Source organism: Sinocyclocheilus anshuiensis, unplaced genomic scaffold (genome assembly GCF_001515605.1).
Source record: "Sinocyclocheilus anshuiensis isolate Anshui unplaced genomic scaffold, SAMN03320099.WGS_v1.1 scaffold130, whole genome shotgun sequence".
NCBI lineage: Eukaryota > Metazoa > Chordata > Actinopteri > Cypriniformes > Cyprinidae > Sinocyclocheilus > Sinocyclocheilus anshuiensis.
The window spans coordinates 1,015,404-1,027,345 of record NW_015544207.1 but is presented as its reverse complement, the minus strand read 5'-3'; the positions used below and the strand labels follow the sequence as shown (position 1 = coordinate 1,027,345).

At 33.8% G+C, this 11,942-nt stretch overlaps 1 protein-coding gene across 3 annotated transcripts in view; it reads left to right on the top strand.

Moving 5' to 3' along the window:
- Window positions 1–11,942, top strand: part of LOC107696995 (uncharacterized) — a 69,242-nt gene that overhangs the window by 28,933 nt on the left and 28,367 nt on the right. Inside the window, exon 1 of one of the 3 annotated variants that reach the window (XM_016497595.1) lies at window positions 7,623–7,683. The exons of the other annotated variants lie outside the window; for them this stretch is intronic. The gene's annotated coding sequence lies outside the window, so the exon portion shown is untranslated. Of the gene's footprint in view, window positions 1–7,622; window positions 7,684–11,942 lie in introns of those variants that run through there. 3 annotated transcript variants of the gene reach the window in all.

The following is an 11,942-nucleotide window of genomic DNA, read 5'->3' as shown; positions in this document are numbered from 1 at the left end:
AGTTGCTTTGCAACGATTTGTATCGTGAAAAGCGCTATACAAATAAACTTGAATTGAATTGAATAGAAGTTTACTTCATTTACTTCCATTTTAAGAGCCTCACCGTATAAACTTGACATTTTTTTAATCCAGAATGATCCAATTTGAAACACAGCACAGCAAACTGATTTATTATTTTTTTAAATGGTGTTTTAAACTTTTTTTAAAGTAAAAAAGTTTACTTCTAAAAAATACTTAAAGGATTTCTTAAAAGACAAATTTTTCGGTGAGAAATATAAATCGTTTAAACATTTACACACACAAACATTAAATGTATATTTTTTATTAAATTAAATTAATAAATATATGTATACACTTATAGATTGTTATTTAATGTCTAAAATATATTATGCATTTTTATATTTCAAAATATACCAGGAATTAATATTTACAAATGTATTTTACAAAATTAAAAAAGAAATATGTATATAACATTATATGATTATATATATATATATAACACATTTAAATATATACTTTTAATTAAAGTAAATAAAATTTATAAAATATATGTATAAAATTATAGATTTTTATTTGATTTATTTCGTTTTAATTTAGTTTAATTTTAATTTTAAACAAAATATAAAAAATGAATATGCATATAATATTATATGATAATCTTATCTTCCTAATCTGCAACAATTGTCCTCTTTTACTTCCATTGTAAGAACTTCACCATTTATTATTGTTGAAAACAATGGACGAGTCAAAATTCAAATATTATATATATTATTCATATAGAATATTTTTGATAACCATTGTGTGAATGAAATGCTGTCAACTGAACTTAACTTGTAATTAAACCCTACATATTCCTTTCAGACAAATGATCTTTGAAATAATGCACTTACAAAGTTAGTCTATGGGTTTGGGGGTATAGAAGCAGAAATGAGAATCCTCTAGCTCTTATATGAATCAGTTAATAATGAAGTGTTATTTGAGCTGTAAAGTTGTCTAAATCAGCTTTTCCTACTCGGAGAAACTTTTGGTTAGACATATGCATAAACATGAGGTTGAAAATCAACCGGAATATGCTTTTAAGAACAAGGCTTTATTCTAAAAGTCAAAATCTTTTTGAGGCTTGAGGTCTGATGGATTTTTAGTGGGGGATTATTAAAGAAGCTCCCTTTGTCTTTTTGCTGCATACTGTACACTTCAAACGTCTCACACGGCTGTTATATATTATTCATGTGAGAATTATGTAACGGTGCCTACGTTGTGAAATGTCGTAGAAGATTCAGAGGAGTTTGTTAGGCATCAGGTTCACAGATCTGATCGTGGATGGAAAAGACAGTTACACTTTATACTGCCATAGACAATGAAGCATTTTCTGCTTTGTTCTCCCGCTGGAGAAAGAGTTGTGGAGCGGTGTGTTTTATGTGTTTGATCACGATGTGTCCCGGTTGCAGTGGTGTGTGGGTGTGGGTTCGTGCGCTGATGTGGAGGCAGGGTGGAGGTTGCCTGCACCTTTGCAGAAGAAGGTGGAAAGTGGGTGAGTCATCCAAAATTAAACCACAAAAGCAAGAGCAGACTTGTGCGCTCTGGGGCTGCACACACACTCACACACCTGAGAATGCAGGTTAATTAATGATTAACCCGCCATTTTATGCAATAATGAAATACCGTTTACCTAAATTAAGAAATTCATAATCATAAAACAGGTCAGACGACTGTCCAACTAAGCCCTGATCTTTCAAACAAATAGTGTAAAATCGATTGATTCACTATTTATTCGTATTTTGATTTGATTCAAAAGCAATATTTTATTTGGAACAATTCAGTTTAAACGAAAGTACAGCAGACTGATTCAGTAACTTTTTTTTTTTAAATAATGTTCTCAAGTGAGAAAAAACAAGTAAGAAATAGAAACAGAAAACAAAAATATTTCAGTGTATAATTATTAATGTATATATACAACATATGTGTGTGTGTGTGTGTGTGTGTGTGTGTATATATATACACATAAACATTCAAAATTCTAAAAACATTATATAACATTAAATATGTAGCAATATCAATTATTTATTATATTTTTTATAATGATTTTTTATAAAAGATTATATATTTAATATTACACAAATCATATATATATATATATATATATATACAAATTATTTTAATGTATAAATATATACACAAAAATATTTGAATGTAACAATAACAACATGTATATAATGATTTGTATATGTGAATATATAAATAAAATTATTTTAAAATTTTAATATATATATATATATATATATATATTATAATTTTTATATTAACAAATTAATATACATTTAGTTTTTATGTTTTATAATATTTAGAAATCATAAAAATAGTGTTTTTGATATTGCTATTTTAAAATATTATAATTTTTTATATTATATTATATTATATTATATTATTACATAAAACACTAACGATTCATTATTTGAACATTTTCCTGTATAGGATCTGTGTAGGTCAGTTAGCAGGATTTTTAATCAACGCTTTGAGAAACGTATGACTCGTTTACCATCGTCAGATTTCTTGTTCCTCACAGGACGTCTTATCATCTGTCATATCGCAGATCTGAGAGTGGAGAAAAGGCGGTCAGCTTCTGAGGTGACCCCGTCAAAGTCACAGAACAGAAGACGTGTCTGTCAGTCGTTGCTGTTGCCTTGCACACTGGTGGTGTCTGTCTGCGCACTGATCAAGAGAAGTGTCGCCCAGTGGAAAAGAGCAGGGTGTGTTTCTCTGTCTGAAATACAGGGCATGGGGACAGAAAGAGAGATGAAATGAGTAAAAAAGCATTCGTAGCATGGGATTGGTTCTTTCTGCCTGCGTGCATGGCTGTTTTAGCACTCAAATTGCTTTCCGACGTCTGAGCTCTCCTCAGGGAAATATAGGGATGCAGAATCAGCGTATGAAGAAGAGCGGACTAAAAACATTATATAACATTAAATATGTAGCAATATCAATTATTTATTATATTTTTTATAATGATTTTTTATAAAAGATTATATATTTAATATTACACAAATCATATATATATATATATATACAAAAAATTGCTTTCCGACGTCTGAGCTCTCCTCAGGGAAATATAGGGATGCAGAATCAGCGTATGAAGAAGAGCGGACACTGAGCGGCCTGATGGATTGGCTTGTGAGATGTGTCTCACTGTCTCTTTTTTTTGATGGGGGATGTGCGTGAAGCCGGGGTGGGCCACTAACGTTCATAAAGCAATATGAGTTTGTGAAACCCCAGAGGTGTTGTCAGGCTGTGAAAAATGTCGTTAAGTCGCAAGCGCACTAGTGAGACCAACAGATTCTTAGTGAGAGGTTTAATGTGTCTCTCAGGTTAAAGGATTGGTTTACCCTTAACTTATGTTTTGTATTTACATTGTTCCAAACCCATATGACTTCTATTCATCTTTGAAACACAAATGAAGATATTTGTAATGAAACATGAGAGGTTTCTGTCCCTTCATTGAAAGTCTGTTCCACCAAAACTTTGATGCTTCTAAAAGTTTATAAAGACATCTTAAAAGTTATCCACACGAATCGAGAGGTCTAATCACAAGTCTTCTGCAGAGGCCTGATTACTTTATATGATGGACAGATTTAATTTAGCCTTTTATTCACAAATAAATATTGATCGGTGCACACACATAGAGCTCATCAAATATGGTAAACACACTCAGAAAAAAGGTACAAAAGCTGTCACTGGGCCAGTACTTTTTAAAAAGGTACACCCCTAAAAGATGCTTCATCAGTACATTAAAGATACATATTAATACCTAAAGAGTAAATATTAGTACCTAAATGGTACATATTAGTACCTTTCGAATGGGTAACACCCATTAACACAAAAGGTACAAAAGCTGTCTCTTCAAAAGACACACTTCTGTACCATATTTACCCCTAAAGGTGTTTATTAGTAACTTGCAGGTACATATTAGCACTTTAAAAGTAGGCCTATATTAATACCTAATTGGTATATAGAAGTACCTTTTGAAAAGGTACTGCCCCTGTGACAAATTTTGTACTTTTTTCCTGCGAGTGTGCTGCCCCAGTGACAGCTTTTGTACCTTTATCCTGCGAGTGTACTGCCCCAGTGACAGCTTTTGTACCTTTTTCCTGCGAGTGTACTGCCCCTGTGACAAATTTTGTACTTTTTTCCTGCGAGTGTACTGCCCCAGTGACAGCTTTTGTACCTTTTTTTCTGAGATTTCACAGAAGTTCAAACATGTGAGATTTAAAGGTTTATGGGTTTGGATCAACATAAGGGGAGTAAATGTTTTTTTTTTTGATGAACTATCCCTTTAAGTCGTCGTTTCCTGAAAATGAATGATCCGTTAATCATATTGAGTCAATGAGTTGATTCACTGGAATGATTCAGACTGATTTTGTGAACTGAATTAAATTAATCAAATAATTCTTTGACAAAATCTGACTCAAAAGAATGATTCTTTCGTAACATAAATGATTCTCTAATTTCAGTGAAATTTTGGTTCGTTCCTCAGAATCCTCACAGAAACTTTCATGTGATTTCAGATGACCTGGAATATAGCGTTCAAGTGGTTTTTGACATTTTATGGTGATTTTGAATCCTCTTTGAAGCCTGAAAGCTTCAGTACCTATTTATTAGCTGCGTCCCAAATGACGCACTAAACACTATGCACTTATACACTGTATTTATGCACTATGTACTCATTCATGTAGTGTATGAATTATATAAGGTTATTTTGTCATTCATAAACAGCCCCTCCCCCTTCACGATGTAATTAAAGCTGCGACAGTTGAATGCATGAAGTGTTACATTCCACACTTTGCTTTTTGGGTTATTTAAGTGCATCATTTGAGTATTTAAAGTGCACTTTATCTTTTTGGAAAGTTCGGTGTGAACACACTACTCGCACTATTTATACTACAAAATGTCAGAAAATAGCGCATGAGTACGCGATTTGGGACGCACCTATTGTAATTGCATAAAAAAGAAAGATACAATTCTTTAAAATACTCCTTGTGAAAGGACTCTCCTGCTTTAGACTGCCATGTACCACCTTGGAGCAAAAAACTATGGATTGTGAAATAGGATGGCGGGTTAGAGAGAAGAGCAGATGAGGGTGGGGAAGGACGGTGGCTTGGGATCTGGGTTGCGTGTCTAACCTCCAGTAGGACCAATCCAGTAGCAGGAATATGATCGCAACAGTTTTTATCACCTCTATTCTCTTGAGTAACGCAACCCAATCTTAGGTTTTCTAGGACATGTGTCTCATAAGTCTCTCTGGATAAAAGAGCCTTTCTCTTGGAAAAAGTATTTGCTAAATACTAAATACTGCAACAGTTCACCTTTTTAATGTCAAGTTTATGGGCAGGTAAACATGAAATTTAGTATAATTCTAAAATCAAAGTCTTGGATCAGTAAGTTTTGTATTTATTTATTTATTTATTTATTTATTTAAAGAAATTGTTTCCTGAGCAGCTGAGACTGGAGTAATGATGCTGAAAATTCAGCTTTGAATCACAGAAATAAATTACATGTTAAAATATATTCAAATAGAAAACACTTATGTCAAATTATAATAATATTTCACAATGTTACTGTATTTTTGATCAAATAAATGTGTCAACAACAAAAAAACATGAGTGTAACGATGTGTTTATTTATACTCGCTCAACTATCCTGCAAAAATTTGATGGCATGAACCTTGCAAACATTGCCAAATTCAGCGATTAGATCTTCTGTTTGAAGCGCTGAATGTAGTAGCCTCTGCCACCTTGTAAACAGAAGTTTATTTCCCGGTGGACTGATAAAAACCTGTGCTCCCTGACTCCTGGAAATTGCATAAAGCAGTCAGTCAGATCAGAACTCGCTCTTGCCACTGATGTGTGCAATCTGCAGCCTGTCAGCGAACGCTTTGTGGGCGGCCTATGGACGTGCCATCTGAGGCCAAAACTAGGTCAGATATGGCATAATGTGTCTAATGTGACCAAATGCACATTTAGTGTTTACATATTCCTTATTTTCCACATCTTAATTGGTTTATACAGCTTTTATGTTATCAAATGTTTTGTGCCATTTGGTAAAAGTGCTTAAAACACTGCATTCTGGATTAATATGCTTCTGATCATCCCAATCCTGTAACTTCCCAACCCGGAAACTAGCACTACAACAGATCTGAGCATGATGGATGATGTAGTCCAAAATCTGTTGAGCTTCCTGCTTCTCACCCATTTTCTGAGAGCTGGGTATTTCTTGTCTCACAGCAGTTGTGAGTACAGAGCAGGAGCAATGAATTATTAAATGTGCGGTGTTTGAGCAGAAATAGAAACCTGCCTTCAGAAGAGTGAAAATATTGCTCATCAACAGGGAACAGGATGCATTGTTTTGTATTAAAGAAACTCTGTGTGCTGCTAATCTACAATAGGGGCTTGACAATAATCCATCCATCCAGTCATAGTATTGTGATTACATCTGAATAAGTTTAACATATGCATATCATCAATATTTTATTTATTTATTTATAAAAATGCAATTCTTTAGTTTAGTTTCTTTTTTAATTAAAAAATCTTAAAACTTAAATTTAAACAAAATATTACTCGCATATATTTTATATTATGTAGTTTATGATTTTTAACAAAATTTAAAGTGTTAAAATTAAAATGTAAATAAAAAAAAGCATTTTAAAATTGTACATTTTTTAATTCTTTTAAAATGTGATGTTTTAAAATGTCATTTATTCTCTGCTTTTTAATTTTGAAACTTTGAATTGTAACATTTAGTTCAGTTTCCATTTGCTTCTGATTCTTAGTCTTATAAATATATACTTTTAAAGAGTGAACAGAAAATTATTGCAAGCGAGAGTGGCAAATGTGATTGGGATTTGAACCTTTGTCAGTCTTTGTGCACTACAGCTCATGGATTCAACTACTGCACCACATCTCCTAATGATTCATTTCTACTCTAAAAACAGTTATCGACTCTAAAACTATTTCTTTTCTACTCTACAAACATGAGACACATACATAGCATGTGTTGATGGATGATGGCCTACTGATGGCCATTTTTATGACTTGTTTATTATTTATCTACTCATATCGGTGTCTTATAAAGTGCAAACACACACTCCCCGTGGCTGTTACTCCGAGTGCTGCTGTAATGATGCCGAGGGGTCGGATACCAAACAGAACTGCTGGGACGGACAATCAGAGATTAGTCACGGATCAGAGTGATTGGCACCCCTCACACGCTTCTGCATCACTGACACTGAAGCATAGGGAAGGGATTTGTCACTCTCACGCTCAACATGCTTCAGACGATGGCTGTGATAGAGAGAAAGAACATTTCCATGCTCAGATAGTGTTATGGAGAGGTGTGCTGAAGCTTTGGCGAACCCTCAGCAGAAGCAGGTCTGACTAGTTCAGAGTTAAGATGCTTTATGAGAAGTTAAGCACTGAAATCATTTTAATCTGCTTTGAGCAGACGTTTGATACTTTAGGACATTTGGAGACAAATTCTGTCCGTGTCGTAAAAATCCCATTTGGGTGTTTTTACAGTGTACTTGAGGCGTTTCGACCGTCTTCAAACTGTTCTGAGAAGACCTAAGTGTTTATCGATGAAGTCTACAGTGACTGTAAACTTCAAATAGCTGGAGAGCTGAAAACTTCAACAGAGGTATAGTATTAAACTTTTGAATGACTAGAGAACAGTCATGGGTGTTCAGCCTGTGTTTGGGACGTTCCTTTAACATTGTAGTTTGCCAAGATACATCAAGGTACATAGAATAGAGAGAAACAGTGCCTGCTTTTTCTGCTTTGTTCTGGAAGTATTTTTTCTACCACGAGGTAAATCACAACATTGCAAACTTTGATTTGAGGCAAAAGAGCATTTGAAAATCAGACAAAAAGGTACAAGACTGTGTTCTTAACAGCTTTAATGAAGAAAAGAACCACAGTCCCATGAAGCATTGCGAATGAAATAATAAAATTAAAAATAAAACAATTGACCATGTAAGTTTATTGCAAAAGATGCATATGTACTGTATATATATTGCGTGATTATCTTGTCTCAGTTCTCTTGATGGGTGAAGTTTTTGCAGAATCATAGATTTTGAATGAATGAATTTTGTGATGGACTGGATACTTTTAAAGTAATTACAAATAGGAAACAAAACACAGAATAGCCTATAACTGAGTCAGAAACATAGTGTAAACAGCAGTGTTTAACTAAAACTAATCAGACTTTCAGTTCAAACTACAATGTAGCAATTTGTCACACAACCTCACTACTTTTTGGATAAAGTAGATTATTACTGGAAATGCTGCATATGAAAACAGCAGCGCTGCTGGCATGCTAGTGAAAAAAAGTTAGTAGCGTCTAGGTTTTAGGCATAGGCATGTATATGTAGATAGCGCATTTGACTGCTTCAGATGCGCCAACACACCTTATTTGATGCATCTGTGTATATATATATCTATGGTTCTAGGTGGTTGCTTGCTATTTCAGTCAGGAAGTAAAAACCTATTCATTTTCTTCATAGTGGAAATGTTTTTTAACTTAACTCTAAACCATAGTCAGACCTATTGTGAGTTTTGAGGTCGTTAATAGATGCTGTGCTGTTGTTAAAGTTATCAATCTGTATTTATCAACTTATTTTTAAAATAATAGTGTTCAACAGTGGAATTCATGGTGTTAAACTACATTACCCGTGATTCTGCAAAGAACAAACAAATCGCACCAAAAAAAAAAAACTCTTTAGCGCCCACCCGCTACCATGAAACACTATATATGCATATTTTGCAATAATCATAAAATATGTAGTTTATATGTACATCTTTAACTCGATAGTTTTATATTAATCAGTTTTTTATTTTGATTATGTCATTCGCAATGTTTCATGGGATTGTAGTTCTTTCCCTCTTTAAAGCCGTTAAGTACCTTTGTGATGTTTCGATTCACCTCGTTGCTGGTTGATTTGGTTCATGACTTTTTAGTGAACTCTTTAATGAAGACTTTTTTTAATCCCTACGGGAAAATGAATGAACATTCGACAGAGCAACCAAATCTATACTGATATTCAGACCTTTAAATAAGGCTCAAATCACTTCAGTGCAAGTCTGGGATTTTTTCACCTGTTTTATCATGTGCCTTGCGAAAGTTGTAAATTCAATGGCTTAGAATGGTACATAATTATTTAAATATAGGAAAGGTTATAGTTAATGCATAATATGGGGTTTGTTTGCATCACTAACAGTAAGCAATAGTGATATGAAGCTTGCTGGCAAGAGAAACCATGACCTATAACTGCTGCCAGCATGATGAAATCTGTTGATACAGTAAGTGTAAACACACACACATGGTCTTGGTCTAACCATAAAAACCGTCATACTGCACTGGTCAAAAGTCATCCTGTCCACCCGTCAACCACAGTGTTATGAAGTGTCCAGATGGTCCTCTTTGTAAAACAGTCCACAGTGTAAACGACAGGCCACGGTGGGTAAGTGTTAAATGCTCTACTGTCTGCGAAATAGCCAACAGCAACAGCTCACCCAGTTCTGAAATGTCGGGGTCAGTCGGGGACTTGTTCTGCAGTCTCTCTGAGGATATGGATTGAGGGGTTTTCCGCTCTCATAATGGGATTTATCCACATGGTGAGCTGAAAGATGGAGAGAGGAATGAGGTAAATATGAGGAGCAGTGGGAGGCTAAACTCCCTCATTCTCACGAGAGCCTGTTATGATGGCCGCAGATGGAGTTTAGCTGTCATATTAGCAGGGTGTCGAGTGCATGTGATGAGCTGCACGTGAATCCACACCGAATCCCCCCAAAACAACAGTGGCTTTGAAGTAGAAAGAGAGATGGAAAGAGCTTTGTGACACTGTGGAACGTTTCATGTCACAGCTAAAAGATTGCAAACACTCTGTTACGGAGCCTAATTTGATGCTTCACTGTTTATAGAGGCCAAATAGCTACAATCTCAGGTAACATGTTTAGGTTAAAACGTTGTGGGAACGTTGTTTTGAAATGTTTTAAAACCTTGAAATGTCCGGTTTTCGTGTTGTGATTATAATGTTATTTAAAGGATACAAAAACGGTTCTACTAATGTTATTTTTACCCAAATATAACGTTATTTCAACGTTTAATTTAATATTCTATGAATGTTAAAACATCCTTTTTTATCATGATTAGAACGTTATTTAAAAGTTTTAAAATGTTTCTTACAACATTCTACTAACTTTATTTTTACCGAACATATAACATTATTTGGATGTTTATTTTTAATATTCGTACATATTTTACGAGGTGGCTAATTTGTATGAATTTGTATGACCTCACTCGTACAAATTCATACGATTTTCGTTACGAGTTGCACAATTCGTATGAATTTGTACGAATGACCTACACCTAACCCCGCCCCTAAACCTACCCGTCACTGGGGTGTAGACAACTCGTACAAAATTGTACGAGTGAGGTCGTATGAATTAGCCACCTCGTAAAATACGTACGGAATGAGATAGCGTTGGTTTTTCTTGTCATGATTAGAACGTTGTTTAGAATGTTCATCAAGTACAAATAACATGATGAGGACATTCCAAAAAATGTTGTTCTAAGAGAACGTATGAAAACGTATATTAAATATTACTGAAGTTATAAGAACTTTACATAAACATTACTTTAAGAATGTTCTGTTAGCTGGGGTACATTAAGAAAGCTAGCTGTTATCATTGGCATTTATCTCAATGGCAGTTGCTCGGCTAGTGTGTGATCACTTCTATGGAAGGATGTGACTAATCTGGTTGCTAATTGTTGAAATGTTTTTGAGCTAACCATCTAATTACTATGGAGCCACGGGAAAATTATGTCATAACAATGCTGATTGGTTAATGGCACCACAAGAAAAAACAGAAGTTTATGCTAATGCTTGCTATAGGGGAAGTGTGGCAATGCTGAGAATGCAGCACATGCTTGCTTTTTGTCATGAATAATGTTCTTATTCTAAACCTGTGTTAGCATGTTTCTAAGCTAATACCATTACTCTAATAAGAACAAAAATGTCAGTCATAATCATACTGTATATTGGGGCAAAGCAGTGCATTAATTACTTTAAATGCTGAATGAATTATATATTAAAATGGACATTTCTTGTCTCGAACTTGTTGTAATGCCTTGAATGTAAAGCATACATAAAATTCTGCCTTAGACTTTGGCCAAAATGAGGGATATTAAAAGTAATTTCCTTTGAGGCCTTAAAATGCACTCTAGTTTTGCATCTAACAAAGCACTTGTTTTGTTAGAATACAGTTTGTACAATTTTATACATATTTCCATTCATTCATTCTTTTTCTTTTGAAAGAAACTAATATTTTTATTAATATTTAAAAAAATGCATTGAATTGATGAAGAGTGACAGTAAAGGCATTTATAATGTTACAAAAACGCTTTATTTTTTCTTCAAATAAATGCTGATTTTTTTGGACTTTCTATTTGTCAAAGAATCAAGAAAAAAATGTATCATGGTTTCCACAAAAAACATTAAGCAGCACAAATGTTTTTAACATTGATAATATTGATAAATGCATCTTGAGATGTAAATCAGCATATTAGAATGATTTCTAAAGGATCATGTGACACTGAAGCCCAGAGTAATGATGCTGAAAATTCAGCTTTGATCACAGAAATAAATTACATTTGAATACATATTAAAATAGAAAACAGATATTTTAAAGTGTCATAATATTTCATAACATTACTGTATTTACTGTAATTTTGATTCAAAAAAATGCAGCCTTGGTGAGCATAAATTTTACACTATATATACACTTACACACTTTTGGCTGGTAGTGTGAATATATATATAGTGTGAATATATATATATATATATATACAGTATCTCACAGAAGTGAGTACACCCCTCACATTTTTGTAAATATTTT